Here is a 17,919-nt window from a genome sequence, read left to right as displayed (position 1 = left end):
ATACTTTTCATTATAGTCAATTATAGGATGTTGAGTATAGTTCCCTGTAGTATACAGTTGGACCTTGTTGTTTATTTTATATATAGTAGTATCTTATGATATTTTTTAATTAATTGGAAATGTTTGGTTAACCATTATTTCTTTTTTAAAAGACCCTTCAAAAAAGAGTCTTAATATAGTTACTTTGGATATAAAAAGCAATGAAACATAAACATTTAGTCTGATGACATTTTTTTCTCTAAGAAAATTATGGATGTACAAGTAGCATATAGGAAGATCTAAACTCCTCTGTAGTTAATCTTTCAGTCAGTATTAGGGATTGCTTTCTTGGTCTGAAAATCTTCCTTTCCACTCTTACAGGCTCACAAGCCATTCTGTTTTTATGGTCTCTTCTCCTTTCCTTTTTGTTTCAGATTATCCCCTTTAAAACTGCCTTACTTCTTGGAGTAGAGAATCCAGTTCTTCTTCGATGGTGTTTTTGCTTGGAGATAGGCAACTGTCTTGATATTAGGAGCCAGTATGTTTCATACCTGATCTCATGAAACATCTTTAATGCTCCTTAGAGATTTTCTTGTTAGAGGGGCTTTTGAAGAGCCTTTCTTAAATTCCAAAGTCAAAAGTATGAAAGTCTCAGTGAACAGAATATATGACCTTAACCTCAGTGTGATTATCAATCTTAGAACGCTTTATAGGTAAAGAGGAATGGGTAATTGGAGCTGTGTGGCTGAAAGAAGGAGCCGAATACTGTCAGCTATCTTGAATTCAAGGGTAAATCATTGTATCGTCAGAAATATTTAGGGACTCGTCTTCCTACCCCTCAGATGTCTTTGGTCTGTCCGTTTCCACCTGATTTCTAGCAGCACTGAAGCAAGAAAATAATACCAAGCTTCTGATCTATCAGTTTTTGTTTTGTTGTGCTTTTTGGTATGCTCTTTTTTTTAACTGAGGTATAAACATACTGGAAATGTTTTGTAAGATGAGCACCTAGATAGAGATACAGAAGATCACCACCACCCAAGAGCCTGTCTCATATTCTCTCCTAGTAATTATCCTTCCCCATCCCCAAAGGTAACTGTTAACACTATTCTTACTTTTCTTACTTCTCTGATAGTGCTTGTCTTAAACTGCCGGGTTGAGGTTGTTGGTAATAATAGCCACAGACCTCCTTGAGGGTAAAATCATGTTGGTGGTGTTTACTCATAATGTAATGGTTTTCAAGTGGAAAGATTTTGCCCCCTCCCTACATGTGGCTGTGTATGGGAACATTTTTGGTTCTTAAAACTCAGCTCTGGAGTGGGGGTGGTGCTGCTCTGGAGAGTAAGTATCCCACAGTGCACAGGATAGCTCCCTGCAACAAAGAATTATGTGGCCCAGAGGTCCAGTACTGAGGTTGAGAAACCTTGTTCTGATAGCTAGAGCCTACTGAAGTGATTATGGCTATAAGTGATACTTTAAATTGTTGAAAATCTATTCTGCTTTTGAAACTTCTGTGAGAAATCATCAAAAAAAAAAATCCCTATTTGCAGGGAACTCTTAAAGAGAATATTTACTGCCTGGTAAAATAACAGATGTCTGTCTACTATATCATATCCTACCAACCATTGCAGATCTTTGCCCTTGAAGAAAAATGACACCTTTTGTCCTGTAGGCTTCATGTGCTTGTTGATGCTGATAGGCAAATCTCAGCTAATAGAACTTCCAGAAGTTCCCCCGGGTGAAATCCAGACCAGGCAGGTTTTCTACTTTGACCTGTGTTTAGGTACAATTTCAGAGCACTGGATTCACTCTTGCATGAATATGTTCATCCCTTATTTCAGTAAAGAAGTTTCTTTGCAAGCTTACTGGGTAAAATATACATCTAATCCTCAGTTGATTTTGATACCCAGGTTGATATTTTTATATATTGCTGTATATAGGTGGTGAACATTCAGAATGCCCCATTGGAGTATTTCCTCTATCAATTCTGAAAAACTTTTGACCCGTTTACATGTTAATTGCGCAGATATGAGTAATGCTGCTTTGACCCTGAAAGACTCCTTTAATTTACCAATATATTTAGTATTTGGTCAGCTAGATCTTCCTTCATCTCTGATCTTTAGCCTTTAGGGTATCTACACTAGTGTTTTGTATGCTATAATTGTCTTACTACCTATTTTCCTATTGAGTCTTGCTGATGGCTAGACCTGGGAACTCTGTTCCTTTCTTTTGTTGGACATATGTATCTTTCAGAAACTATGTTAAACTCAACTAGTATTTTTTTGTTTTTTAAGTTAGTTTTGGGTAGGTAATATATAACATGGTATACTATTCATAGTTGGAAAAAGGATTTAAATAAAAAAGGACATCTTCTCTGGAGAAGAACTTACCTGTTTCTTGGTATCTTTCTGTGGATAATCTAGCTGTTACAAACTTAAAATGACTTTTCTTCTTTTTTTTTTTAACCTTTTTATTCTGAAGAATTTAAACTGAACACCCAAATAGTATAGAGTAGTTGACTTCCATGTACCTACCACTGAAGTTCAAAAATCTCAACATTTTGCCACAGTTAATTTTAATGTTGAAAATATAGAGAACATGTTTTGAAGGTATTTAAATTTTAATACAGGAAAGTTTATTCTAAATTTGACAATCACACATGTACTACTTTTTTTTTCTAGATCTTTTCTTTTATATCAGCCTCCATTTTTCTTATTAGTGTAACACTAGGTTATTGTCCAGAAATTCTAGTAACTCGATGCCTCAGAAATCTACGAAGATTGTCACAGATCGAAGTGAATTCCAGACTTGCCCAGTCAGGACCGTAGGCTAGATTCCCAAATGATTTCTCCAACTCTGATCATTAATGGATAGATAGACCTAGTTCTAGCAAAGTCTGTAGAGGATAGGAATCCAGTGTGGCAATTATTAAAGTGGAGGATAGATTTTAAAAGTTTATGGCAGTTATTATGTAGCTATGATAATCTATTTTCTTATGTTAGATTCTCTGTTTTTTCTTCATAGTTGGAGGCTCTTTTAGAGTCAGATTGAGTGGAACATCAGCATATAGAAGGTATATACACACATATATATATATTTGGGGGGCATTGTTCATGCCTTACTGATAAAGATAAGAGCAATCGTGTCAACAGAAGCGAGAGATGAGAAGCTTAATGTAAAGTAAAATATCTGAAGCTCCATTAGAAGCTATTCATAGATAGACTGGGAGTTCTACCCTTGGGAAGCTAGAGAGGGAGAGACACTGGTGGATACTTAGTAACAGAAAAAAGCCAGGTGGAAAAGAATCCAAGTGCTTAGAAAATGTGGGGCAAAACATTAATTTGACTACTGAAACACAACTTTTCTCTATTTCCTCTGTGGCATTTAGTTGGTGACAGGTGTTAGCACATTGAAATGTTTGAGTTGAGTTTTTATTGTTGGATAGATATGAACATTTGTGACTTGCCTTGCCTGAAAATTTGGTACCCCTGGAAAGATACAGGGAAGGTACAAATAGGAGAGAATGAAAAGTCAGCAGTCAAGAATTGAGAAATGAGATGTTCTCAGGTTTGGTGACAAGGAATCATTTGCATGCTTTTGATACAAGGATAAGAATAAATTAGGGATTCAAGACTATGCTAGTTGTGTACCTTGTGGACCCCCCCGCTAGAAGTGCTTATTAGTCTTTTGGAAGAGAAGAACTATAATTTTCTAAGTGCTGAATACGAATTTAGTGCTATAGATGATCTTTATATTTTAATTTCTTCAGGGTAGGAGGTGAAATTCTCCAGTGCCCTTGGGAAGGTAAATCACCCTCATAGAAAAGATTGGTCTAGGAACATTTTGTGTCTCATCAAAGAGGAAATAGTTGATGTCATTTTTACTCCCTGTATTTCTATATGGTGATTAAGTCATTGAGATTAGGATATGACAGTAATTTTTTATGATTATTTTTAATACTTGAGCTAGTAGAGGTCTTAGCCTCTACAACAATTTTATTTTCTATAAACCCAGGTGTGAACACATTGAGGAATACTACTTTGAGAAAAATGATACTCCTTAGTTTAAATGCTACCTCCAAATAGGGAGTCTCGTTCTCATTTCCTTTGTACCTGTGTAAGACCCAATCATTATTCTGCTTTATAAGGCATTGTATTTAGTTTTTATTTGATTTTAACCAAATTTTTAATAAATACATTTTCCTGTTATTGATAGACACTTTAATATCAATCTATCACTAATTTATAACTCCCAAGTAACTGAAGACTGATTTTTCCCCTTTAAAATAGTAATTTTTCAGGAGGTGAGTATAGTTCAGTGATAGAGCTTTTGCTTAGCATGCATGAGATCTGGGGTTCAATCCCCAGTACCTACATTAAAATTTTTTTAAAATAGAAATTAATTCTGTTTTCCCTAATGAGCATAAATCACCTGTTTCTGGAGACTAAATCAGTGTGTTATTTTGGATTTAATTCCCAATTTGTGTGTCGGGCTTGGGAAACAAGATAGTTTTCTTTGTAGTACTGATTAATTGCATGGTGTACTATTTCTAAATATGTGGTGGAAAAACTCCCATCTCCTTAGAGTTAAAGTCTCCTTTTGGCTAGTTGAGCTTTTTTATACTTAATAAAAAATGGACACTTATTGATCATATGAATAGGGTTGTGCTGTTCTGTGATCTGATTGTTGTTGTAATAGTAGTAATTTTGAAATGTAATGAGCTGATTTCTCCAAATAGACTTTACCCACTGAAAACAGCTATAGGGAGTTCGCAGGAGAGGGGAGGGCTAACAGCTAGTTACTTTGGCTTGTTTCTTTTCTTTTTCTTTTTTTTTTTTTTGACACCAATAAATAGCTTGCAAATTTTATACAAAATAATCTAAGTGTAGTTTAACATTTTTAAGTTGGCTTTTGAAAAAGGTAGACTTTATTTTTTAACCTTAGCAGAGATTCTAATTTTGATCCACTTGTTTTCTGAGCCCAAGGATATGTATTAAAACTGGTACCAAAAAATTTAGCAAATTAGTTATAAAATTTGTGAAGAGCAAAGATGGATAGCTATATAGTTTTTGCAAATATGTTTCTGGTATTCCTGAGGTGTTTTTAAGTGTTTGATTGTATAAAGTTCATATTTGTCTTTTAGGAGTACCTTCAGGCTTTTAGTTATAATTAATTTGAATCCTGTTTACTGAGTCCAGATAGATAATAACCTCTTTTCTTATGATGATTACCCTTTATGACTTGACCTTCCCAGACATTTGTCTTATCAGGTCTCTTTTGTACATATGTAGATTGTATATGCTTATTAAGCCTTTCAAAAGAAGTCCTGGATGAAATATATGAGTAGAAATCATGCATGCCTGCCAAAGAGTTTGTATTTTTGAATTCATGAGTATTTAGCTGATATTTTCTTTAGTCCAGTGGTTTAGAATGGAGATTTTCGCAGCAAACACAGTGAACTGGTCTCTCGAGTTTGGCCAAGAAATGCTCAAGTCATTGTGCTGTAGTGGACCCAGTATGGGCATTGGAGCCAGCATCTACTTTTTTTAGCTTGAATGAGTGACTTCATTCAAATTTCTTATTTTCACCAAGTTACTTTCCATATCTATAAAACAAGAAAAAGACCCTACCTTTCTTGTTTGTTGTGTGGATTAAATAACTGTTTAATGCAGTAAATGTTCAGTGAATGTTAGATTTTTTTCGTTTCTTAAAGGATTTGATATTCTTCAGAGCATCACACTTGGATAACTTACTAAGCAGTATTTCTAAATTTAGAGTTTTCAGCTCACACAATTAAATACCTTTGGTTTTGGATGACTGTGATTTAGCTGAAAAGAGCGCAGACACTGGCGACTATGTAGTTCTTAATTTTCAGGGTTCCTGAAGAAAAGTACTTGTTGGTTTGAGAGCATCTCTGGTACTTCTGAACTACTGACTACCAATCAAGTTAATATAGAGGCAGATATAGTAGTAAACATTGTGTACTGTCTTAGCCTGTATAATGTTGGAGAGTTAACTTTGGCAAATGATAATCACTACTGACAGCTTAATTGTATCTAAGCCTTTTATATTATCTTAAAGGCAGAAAAAAATTGACCAGTATTTAAATGCAGTCAGATGTATGGACTTAAATGGGCAGGAGCTCTGAATGATTATTAAAAGATACACAATCTTCCCTATTCTGATTAAACATGAAACTAGTAAGCTTCAATTTGAAATTTATAGTTACTCTCTTGTGGAAATGTGTTGACTAAGAGGAAAATGGATTCTTTTCTTTGCCCCATTTATCACAGACATCGTGTTTTCCTTTATCTTCTAAAATGATAGCAGTTTCTAGATCTGGAGAACTCTGATGGGCTCCTATTAAGTACAACTTATTGTGACTGAGATGGTACCGCATCAGCCACTTGAAGCTTAATTAGCTTGATGTAGATGTAGTTTTCCTTTGTAGTTCATAAGTTATTGAATGCCTTATGCCAGTGGTCAGTACCTCCTATTTCAGATTTAGCTCAGTGTTCCTTTTCTGAAAATTGAAGTTAATACTCAGTTGCTCAGGAAGACTTTTATTCACAAATTAATATCTTTGGAAAGGGTGTTGATTATTTTCTCTATATTCTGTAGACTCTAGAAGCTTTAATATTTGGGAAAAACAACGGTTTTGTGAGAGATTCTGGTGGAGTAAGTAAAGTGCAGTTATAATTCAAGTTTCAGAGGCCCAAACGAGGCAGGTATTTGAGTGATACCAGTTGAAATCTGTTGAAAATTAATGAACTCTCCTCCCCACCCATATTCCTTGTTACTGTTTATAAGGAACTTATTTCCTCAAAGATCCTAGAATAAAGGTCCCCTAGCCAATAGATGTCCAAAACAATTACCACTGCCTTACCTCCTCTGATTTGCTTGGATTTCTTCCCCAACTTTCTGAGCCCTTATCAGTACTCTTGGGAAATAAAAACTTAAAATGATTGGAGACATTTGCTTCAAAAAAAAGAAAAAGAAAAGACGTTAATCAGGAGACCAGACTCAGATCTGTCCGGAGTCTTGATCTATCCAATGACATAGGATGTGTGTGGTAAATGGTACATGATGGGTGAGGAATTTACTGGAATTTGAAGAGGAAAGAGTGGTCTAGCTGAGACACAGAAAAATGAAATAATATTGCAATTATACTATGGCTGGGCTTAAGCCATTTAAAAATTATTATTATTCCTTAAATTTTGTAAAATACGCATTGTAAGGGCCCAAGCGATTTTTATAGTGTGCATATGCTGTCATGACTAATTCACCGTGAAACCTTGCTATATGATTTTTGTTAGATGTGGATTCAACTTCCCTGAGTGGTGTGAATTGATAGGGCTAAATCAGACACCTGTGGGTCAGCTTCAGGGAAAGAATCTTTAATGAACACATTTACTGTCTTATCAGTGTCTGTTCCCTAGCACTGGCAATAAGAAATAAAGAAAAGGAGCTTGGTTGGCAATACGTCTTTGTTTTTTGGTAATTTGGAGTGTGTTTTGGTATTGATGCTGTGTCTTGAATGTTGGCTTTGGAAACGAAACGGTTAAAGCATCATGATTTGAGAGGAAACTAGCTCTCATGAATGAAGGCAAAGTTTGGCACTAGGCCAGAATAATGGGGGTGATAGTTAGGGTGGGGAGACTAATTGACTTTTGTACCACAGACTTTAAAAAATTAAGAGATAATTCCATGTCCTGAGGTTATAAACCGGCTACAACTGGTTTTTCTCCCCCCTCTTCTGCCCCCGCTAGGCATCATGGGTAAAAGTAAGCATCCCCCTGTTTCTTTTGTTTAATATAACAGTACGCCATGTGATTGGCAGGGCAGTGCCCGCTTAGAGCTTGGAGACTGGGTTTGTGCAGGTCTCTCAAGGGGGCTGGCACGTATGGGGCTGCTCCTGTGCTATAGAAAGAGCTTCTCTTACGATAGAAAAGAGAAAGGGAACCTTTCCCCTCCTCCCCCCTAAAAAAACAAACAAACAAAAACCTAAACCCATCTCTTATTCCTTCTTTTCCTCCTTTTTCTGTTTCCCCCCTTTCTTGTCTCCAGCTTTCCTGGCAGCTAGAGGAGGGAGCAGAAAAATGTATACCTGTAAGTACATTTAACTGTCTTCCCCCACTCCCTTTTTTTTCTTTTTCTAAAAGCAGAAACTCAGTTCTTCACAACCTTTTCCTGACTATGTGTAGAAGGTGATAATGCTGAGGTTTTTGATGGGATTGAAGTAATAAATATTGTTGCTTTTTAAAATTTGTTGCGGAATAATTGTTTCTCATACAAAGCTCCTTTCGGTTTGGATCCTCAACCCTTCTGCTTTCATCCTTTTGCTGTAATGGTCTGTGGATTCTAGTTTTCTTCGAGCTGAAGCTGTGAGAGGAATGTTATGCTAAGGGTTTCTTTCTCTTTCTTTTTTTTAAAAATTTCTTTTGTCTGTAGAAATGATGGTTTTAATTCCTCCTTACCCTCACTACCCACCCCCCTTTTTCCATGTCAGCTCCAGCCCTGCTCTGTGAATGGAGTCAACCAGCTGACTGAGTGCTGGCATCATGCCAGGGGCTGCAAAGCAATGAGAATGTGCGCGCGCTCGCGTGTGTAAGTGTATACAGAACACAAAGGGAAAGGCCTGCAGTCTAGGAAATCACAGGCTATTATATAAGGAAGTCTGCGTCATCTCTGCTTATTTAGGCTGATGGACAAGGAAAAGGGGAAGGCTTAGAGCAAGAAAAATACCCTTTAGAGATACACACGCACACGCACATATATGTACACACACATTTTTTTTCCTTCCTGTCTTTATTAAAAAATTAAAACAAAACAGGTATTTCTGTTGTGGCAAAATGAAAGAGAGCTTCTCTGTCCAAGTGATAGTGACCATGTTCCTAGTGAAGTAGTAACTGTTTTGGGAGGTGAAGCACTTTGTTCTGAGTCTCTTCTGTCTTGCCCCCATTCAGAGGTGTGTGCTTGATGAAGAGGGGTGACTAGAAGAGAAATGCCTCCTGGATTTAACAGCTATAATTTGTCAGATACTTTAAAATTTTTTCCCGAACTGTTTCTAATATTTGGGATTGTCAGGGGTCCAGGGTGGGGTGTGGGTTGGGGGGTGCTCTTAAGAAGAAGCAAAAATCCAGATAATAGAGCAAATATTATCTATCAGCTACTCTTTTGAGCTCCCCCTCCTTTCTCTAATTTCTTGTTGTTGTTCTATTAATATAGTATAAAAATGCAGTATTCTCCCCCTGCCATCTGCTGCAGAGTTAGGGTTGTGCAAAGGGAAACTCAGACAGCACATGGAAGGAAGGAAAAATGAAAAATCTAAGCTTCCAGACATTGCAAGTGTCACAATTTTAGGATTCAGTTGGAATGGCTGTCTCTTTCAGTGGTCTTTTTGTATTTCAGTTTGCCTCCAGTTACCATGGTCTTTTTTTCTTAGTTTCTTAATTTCTCTGCATGTGCTTTCTAGGTGTGTTACATGTATGAAATAGCTCTTGTTAAGTGGAAATGTGAATACAGAGTATTACTGATTAAAAGAAGGCCATACTGTTATAGTTACTTTATGTGAGTTTATTTTTGCTCCTGTCTGATCATTTATGATAATGATGCTGATGTAGGTAGGGAGTGTTTGAAGTGGGAGGGAACTTCTGAACTAGTTCATCCTATAGTACGGTTTGTCAGGTCGCAGTCTGGAGGAAGTTCCTTAATTCAGTCTTTTTGTATCTTTGTGTTATAGCCCATGAATATATGTTCTTGCCACATTTCACAAGCAACAGTCTTTGAATATACTGTGTATATTTTTCTCTTTGATATGTGAATTTTGGTGAAAGTGTTGGGAAGTGCATAGGAGGTTATATACTTGAAAGGTTTCTGATCGGGACTTAAGAGAGTGACTGGTCTGCTCATTTCTTAGGCTGCCTTCAGTTATTTCTTCACCACAAGTAGCTGTAGCTCATTCTTCCAAATTTCTTTTATAAATGAATTAAGGGACACTGTTTCTCAGTCAATTGAGTACTAGATGACGGAACAGCAACAGAGACCAGTATAGCTCAAATCTAGAGGCTAGATAGAGATTCATTCAGAGTTGTGAGATTCCCTAGTTCTTAGAATTAATAATTACCATTTTAAGTTGTTATTATCCTCTTATATTATTATTTGATAATGCTCTCCATAGGAACCAGCCATTTCACAGGTGTGTATATATAGTATTGTCATGTTTTAATTCTGTCTATATGATGCTTGCTTATTAGACTGATAGGTTTCAAAGAAGACCTTTTGCAGCCTTTTACTTTTAACTCTTCTCTTCGTACCTGAAAGCTGATTATGGTTAGGTAGTTACAATCAGTGGGAGGCATGAGTCAGCACATTCTGTGAATGGACAGATTTTTTTTTTCCCCCTTAATTCCCATAGGCCCTAGTTACTGTTTAAGAGTGACTGTAGAGTAGTTTTGAAGGATGTGTGAAATCTGTCCTTTGACCATATGTATCTCCTTCATTCTAATATCACCTGTTTTACATAATGTCGGGCAGCTTTCCTTTGGCATATGTCAAAACTTTTACGCTGATTTATTATAATTATTCATTATAATATATTATTGTAAAATATATTAGTATATGCTGTTATATTTATGCTGATTTATTATAAGGTGACAATGGGAGGAGAGGACTGCTTACCTCGTATTCATTAGCAACACACCCTAATTTGTCACATTTAAGCATGGGGGCCTTTCTGATCCTTGGTGCATATTATTAAACAAAACAGTGTGTCATCTAAAGCAAGGTCACCTAGGCTCTTCTATTCATGGATATGAGCCAAGGTTTGTATAGTAAACTCAATGATATAGAAAAGACACTGTAAAAACAACTGAACAATGATGGCCTATTTTTATTTAGAATTACTGTCTTAACAGTTTAGATTAAAATACCAAAAATGACAGTATAAACATATAGTTTGATCAGGAACATGGACCTTGCAGTAAGAAAGACCTGCGGTTGAGGTTGAGTTAGGCTTGGCTATTTACAGATCGTGAGACCTTGGAAAGTTACTTATCTGTTTCTGTTTTCTGTTCTGTAAAAGGAGAATTATTTAAATTATTAAAGTCCTCCTTTAAAGAGCTTAAATGAGGTAATGCATTGTAAAGCACTTTAGCACAGTGCTTAGCAAATAAAAAGAGCTCAGTGAATGTTGGCGGCTATTACTAATATTCTTATCTGTTGGGTTTGTTTCCTACTGTTTTCAGTGTTCCTGTTAGTTTCTTTAGCCAGTCTGTCTGTGGCTATCTCCTTTTTTAACTTTTGGCATCTTTTTAGTTAGACTGAGTTGATTGACCTATATGTTGGAAAAGTCTAGATCAGGAGTCAGCAAACTACAGCTGCCTGTTTTGTAAATAAAGTTTTAGTAGAACACAGCCATACCCTTTTGCTTACAACAGCAGAATTGAGTAGTTAGCCCACTAAATCTAAAATACTTGCTCTCTGGCCCTTTGCAGAAAAAGTTTGCAGACTCCTGGTCTAGATCAAGAGTCTTTTTCCCCCTAGGAAAGTGAGCCAGAAAGCAAGTTCTAGAAATCAAAAGGGAAGTAATTAAAATAGAGTAGATTTAAGTGGACCAGAAGGAATTAATCATTTCAGGTTTTTAGGAATGGGATTTTGTAGCCTGGAGAATAGTGAGAAGAGGTCCATTGACATAGCTGATACGGGTTAGATGAAGGAAAGTACCATTTGGAGTTGGTTAGGCAGTAATAGTACTTATGTAGTCTGTTGGGGCATTTCATAGTAGTGAGTAATAAGGGAAGTACAAAAAAGAGTGATTTGCTGCCGAGGAGTTTGCATTAAGCCTGAAAAATGGTATGAATTGGTAGTTTACCTATTAAACTACTGTGTTAAAGTAGGCTAGCAGTTTTCAAAATGGGATCTATGAATTCCTGGGGATCCCCGAGATTCTTTCAGGGAAATCTTGAGATGAAAACTATCTTCATAATACTACAAAGACATTATTTGCCTTTTCCCTTTGTTGGCGTTTGCACTGATAATCCAAAAGCAATGGTGAGTAAAACTGCTCTGATGCCTTAGTGTGTATCAAAGCAGTGGTGCCAAACTGTACTAGTAGTCATTGTGTTCTTCATTGCCATGCAGTTTAAACATGCAGTTAAAAAAAAAAATCCAGTTTCACTTAAGAATGTTCTTGATGAAGCAGTAGAAATGAGTTTTATCTAATCTTGACCTTTCAGAACATGGCTTTTGATTATTTTGTGTAATATTTCAATATTTGCATATTGAAATACAATGACTTTCTCAGGGAAAGTACAACTGAATTGCAAGCAACCTAGCTGCTTTCTTCTTAGAACATTGTTTTTACTTGATGGAAGAATAATCAATGGATTATCACCTTTAGATTTGGGTATTTGGCAGATATATTCTTGAATTTTTCGAAGAAAACAACTTACTGTATTTATTCCCAGTGATAAAATTCAAATAAAAATTAAACCATGAGTTTAACAGCTTCCCAGGACTTAAATACTTCTCTGATGAGATTATTGGTGTTATTGACAAATGTGGGATTTTTTTTTTTTTGATGTTGTATAATGAACTGTATCAACATTTGAAACTTCATGACCTAGTGGACCAGAATTTTCCAAATGATTAATGCATGATGTAACAAAATTATGTTTGGGTAAAAGATCCATTCAGAGTGTAAGATAGACAATGGATTTTAAAGTAACAGTATGGAAAGTTCATTGATAAGGTTGCACATTTCACATTGTAGCTAACCTTTGAAACTACTGTGTTAATTTTTTTTAATTGAGGTAAAATTCACATAACAATTAACTATTTTAAGTTGTATAATTCAGTGAAATTTAGTACATTCACAGTGTTGTACAACGGCCACCTAAATCAAATTCCAAAACATTTTTATCACCCTGAAAGGAAACTTGTGGCCATTAAGCAATTGCTCCCCATTTCTCCATCCCCCAGCACCTTGCAGCCACTAGTCTGCTTTCTGTCTTAGTTTATTTATCTATTCTGGATATTTCACATAAATGGAACTAGACAATACATGACCTTTTGTGTCTGTGTTCTTTCACTTAGCGTAATATTTTTGAGGTTCAACCATGTTGCAGCATGTATCAGTGTTTTATTCCTTTTTATGCCTGAATAGTATCCACTGTAGGAATATAGCACATTTTGCTTATGCATTCTTCAGTTGATGGACATTTGGGTTGTCTCTACCTTTGTGGCCTGTTGTGAATAGTGCTGCTATGAACATTTTGTACAAGTTTTTGTTTTAATACCTCTCTTCAGTTTTTGTGGGGTTTTTTTGCCTATTTACCTATGAATGGAATTGTGACTTTTTGAGGAACTACCAAACCGTTTTCCAAAGTAAATGTCCCATTTTACATTCCCACCAGCAGTATACTAGGATTCCACTTTCTCCACATTCTTGCCAACACTGATTTTCTGTCTTTTTTATTATAATCATCCTAGTGGGTATGAATTGGTATCTTCATTGTAGTTTCGGTTTGCATTTCTCTAATGACTAATGATGTTGAGCATCTTTTCATGGTGCTTTTTAGCCATTAGTGTGTCTTTTTTGGATAAATGTCTATTCAAGTCCTTTGCCTACATGTGTTGAGTTTTGAGTATATCAAAGATGAAGATATCCACAATTCTGACCGTTTGAAAAGAGTATGAGAATACCCTTCTCTGGTATCAAGATGAATGAATGAATTTTAATCTATGTACATGTTTATGTACACATAGATTTATACAGATGGATATAGAAATAGATATGGATGGAGATGGGGGATAGAGCTCAGTGGTAGAGCGTGTGCTTGGTGTGCACAAGGTCCTGGGTTCCATCCCCAGTGCCTCTGTTAAAGGGAAGAAAATAGATAGGAATATGTATTTCCTTGTTCTGAGAGGACACCACTGTAGTCATGAGCACATGTGACACCAATTCTTGGTTTCTAAATGCCAATCTCCAATAAAAAGAACCAGAGCTCCTAGGAGAAATGACTAGGGCAGAGAAACAGTTCAGGTGAGTCTGAACCATCATGTAGTACCAGAAAGTAATGAAATGCTAAAAGAAAAAAAAAAAAAAAAAAAAAAGATGGGAGCCAACTTGAAAGAACTTCCAATGACCAGATCTGGGACAATTTGAAGAACAAAATAAGTAATGAGAGTAATGGATTATAACCCCTGGTATAAAATAAATATCCACAAGTCCATACTGCTATGAATAAAAACTTGAATAAATAAATGAATGGGAGAGAGAGGACAGCTGTCTGTTATAGTAAAATTTAGATTAATTAACATGTAAGAATGATGAAAATTATTAGGCAGATACTACAGTAATAATTCTTGCAGGCAGAAATTATTTGTGGATGTTAAAATTAGTGGGTGAAATTTTGATGCAAAATGGCATTTTGCATAACCTCCAAGTATCACCCCATAATAACTTTTTAGTAGAGAAGCATGGCGGGACACCACCTCCGTCAAATGATTAAGGTTAACATTCAACATATTGACATCATGTGCTCCCTGATATGATACAACATTGCTTTTGTGACATTGCCAAAAATATATAGCCTCAGTCTAATCATGAGAAAACATCAGGCAAACCCAAACTGAGAGATATTTTACAGAAGAACTGGCCAGTACTCTTCAGAAAAGCAAAGGTAAAGAAAAGCTAATAAACTACCATAGGTTGAAGGAGGCCAAGGAGACATGACAATAAGTACTGTTTGGGATTGTGGATTGTATCCTGGATCTGAAAAGGGTATCAGTAGGAAAGCTAGTGAAATTTGAATAAGGCCTGTAAAGTAGTTAATAGTATTGTATCAACACTATTTGTTTCCTGGTTTCAGTAATTGTACTATAGTTATATAAGATGTTGATATTACAGCTATACTTAAAGTAAAATTAATGAAAAAACTATACTTTAAAAAATAATCTTTTTAAAAGATGTTTACGTTAGGGAGAACAGGATGAAAAGTATGTGGGACTTCTCTAAACTATTCTTGCGACTTTTCTGTAAGTTTAAAATTATTTCAAAGCTTAAAGTTTTTTTTAATGGTGAGTTTATGAAAGACTTTAAATTTTTAAAAATTACTCTTCTTTTCTAACTGCGTATCTGTTTAAGACCAGATTTTTTCCCCTATATATTTCAACTAAAACAATGTATCACAGCAGATTGAATGCAGAAGCAGCTATGAGAATCCAACTGTGTTTTATTAAGCCAGACTATGTCATTTATGGTAATGTGGAATGTGGATTTTTTTTATGAATTAATAATTTTAAAATTCTGTTTTAATTTCTAATATGTTAACTGTAGCCCACAAGCAAAATCTCTTTGGAGTCTCGATTTTTAAGAATGTCCTCTTAAAGGGATCCTGAGACCAAAAAGTTTTGACGGCCTGGAGAGCTTGCCTAACAGCTACAAAAAAGATCCAAAAATGCAATGGCTCAAACAAGGTAGAAAGTATTTCTTTCATGTAGTTGCCCGAGGTGGTTGGTTCCTGTTGCTCTGTTGTTCCATGTAATTCAGGAACTCAGGTTCTCTTACACTGATTTTCTGCTGATCCCATTGGTTCTCACACTATAGTGTGCATCAGAATCACCTGGAAGGCTTGTTAAAACACAGTTCCTAGTTCCTATGCCCAGAATTTCTGATTCATAGGTCTGGAATGGGGTTCAAGAGTTCGTATATCCAACAGAGTCCCAAGAGGTGCTGATGCTGCTAGCAGGGAGATCAACTTCTAGGATATTGTCCTCCTCTGCAGGCTTGAAACTGGGTTGCACCCAATAGGAAAGGGGGAAAAGCATGAAAGTTTACCTACTTTCTATAGTTCTTAGGCAGGAAGTGGCACACATCACTTCCTCTTTATTCCACTGGCAAGAATTTAGCCTAACAACAATTAGCAAGGAAGGCTAGGAAATGTTGTGAGCTGAACCGCCATGTGGCCAGAACTTCTATTACTATGGAGGAAGGGGTGAATTAATTTTGATGGGTAGTGAGCAACAATATCAAGACACTGAAAAAATTAATACTTAGATAGGATTAAGTAACTGAGGAATATGTTTTATCAGATAAAGAACAAGGATTCTTAGAATTCTTCACAGTTTACTTAGAATTGTGGCAAAGGCATGTCTAGGAGAGTGGTATATGAAAATATAGAAGTGAGACTGTCTTTTGGAAGATTGGAACAGAGTAGCTAGATTAGCAGGGCAGAGTACAGGAGACCAGGTAGTAATAGTGGAAAGTATTATATGGCAAGAAGGCTTATCAGATATATATGATAAATTGAACAGCAAGAAGTCAACTGAAAATCTGTTCTCTACTGCTGTTAGGATCTTAAGGTTCTCTGTTGATGATGCTCTGTGTTATTTTCCCACTCTAAATTGTAGTCACAAAAGTCATTTTAGGGCCTTTTGGTGCCTTGATGTTAAGTACCCAGATATGTGTATCTGATCCATAAATTTCTCTGATGTGACCCTGAGAATGGCAGTTGCGTGATATATCCCCTCACCTCATTGGCCCACAAACCCAAATGAAAAACGGAAAGCCAAAACTTAGTTGACCACCTGGAATAGGGTAGGGATAATTTACCTGGGTTGAGGCTTCTTGCTTTAGAAATGGGAAGATTTTATACAAAGAATAATCATCAGAAATCTCCGTCTAGTAAGAAGGCTGAATAATCCTGAAATAGCAGAAATAAATCAGTTCTGCTCTTGAATTGTGTAGCATTTGCTCCGTCTTATGCCCTTCCCCTGTCCCCTACCAAAACAACATGCAGATGAGGAGTCCAGTTATTCATTTAACAGATAATTATTGAGTGATTTTTTTTTTAAGTACCAGGAACTTATCTGAGAACTGGAGATAAAGCAGTGAACAAAGTAGACAAACCCCTCACTCCCTAGAGTTTATAAGTTAGTGGAGGAACGAGATAGAGAATAACCAAATTCATACTATGTCAGAAAAACAAATCAGGGTTTAGGTGAAAAGGTTAGTGTGCCTTTGTTTTCAGTGTGGATCAGTTTAAGTAGGACCCATGATACCCTACCTAAGAAAGGCTTAGGACAGATTCTACATGTGTCATGTGTAATTTTTGCAACTTTAATTTGGAGAAGTAAGTCTTGGCTTAGAAAGTTGATAAAAATGAATTGTGATCTCTTTGGATCCCAGCTTCTTTCTATGCAGGCTTGATGCTTTGTAGCGGCTTTTGTGATATTTGTGGTAATCTTCCAGTGGCTTCTATAGTTGTGTCAGGTTCTTTTCTCTGATTTGCCAGGTTTGTTTCCTCTGGTTGGTAATATTGCTAGATATATTGTTGTATAATAAACACTTTAGAGTCTGATATGTCCTGTGTGTTTTTGTCCTATACAGAGATCAGGGTGGTCTCTTTTGGTTCCCTATTATCTAAACTTCCTTTTAATGAGAAATAGTTAATAGAGCTCAGATATCCACATTGATGCATATTCTTCTCAAGCCCTTGTCCATAACCTTTTCTAGTCCACCAATTGCTGAATTCCAGAGATTGCTACTTCTAGGACCGTATGGAAACAACTTCTAAGATGATCCAATAAAATGGTACGTTAGGAGATAATTTTACTCTTTGTAGCATCTAACATTTTGTAGCCGTTTTGTTTTTCCTTAGGTGCTTTTACCTCCATTTGTGGAATTTGTTTTGCAGTTTGGTTTGTATGTGTTTAAATTCCTTTAGGGAACTGAAATAGAGAGGTTCCATCCTAGGAAAGTACAGAGTTAAATGCTGGGAATGATTGGCAGTAGGAAGCATGAGATAGCTTGAAAGGAGCTCAGCTATTTGGTTTGCATTAGGATGGTTTAGAGATGTGCAGAACAGAACCATTGTTCTGTGATTTTTGCCAGGACCTAGAAGTACCATTTGCTTCCGGTTTGATGGAAGTCAAATGGCC

At 36.2% G+C, this 17,919-nt stretch overlaps 1 protein-coding gene and 1 non-coding gene across 4 annotated transcripts in view; both read left to right on the top strand.

Annotated features, from left to right (window-relative positions):
• The window catches only part of GATAD2B (GATA zinc finger domain containing 2B), a 73,049-nt gene that overhangs the window by 16,928 nt on the left and 38,202 nt on the right, over positions 1-17,919 (top strand). The gene's annotated exons all lie outside the window — the stretch shown is intronic.
• Positions 13,785-13,856, top strand: TRNAT-GGU (transfer RNA threonine (anticodon GGU)). The gene has a single exon. It is a non-coding gene; the product is annotated as a tRNA-Thr (tRNA).

The sequence above is a fragment of the Camelus bactrianus genome, chromosome 21 (assembly GCF_048773025.1).
Source record: "Camelus bactrianus isolate YW-2024 breed Bactrian camel chromosome 21, ASM4877302v1, whole genome shotgun sequence".
NCBI lineage: Eukaryota > Metazoa > Chordata > Mammalia > Artiodactyla > Camelidae > Camelus > Camelus bactrianus.
Note: the sequence above shows the minus strand (reverse complement) of the source record. Positions and strands in the feature narration are given on the sequence as shown.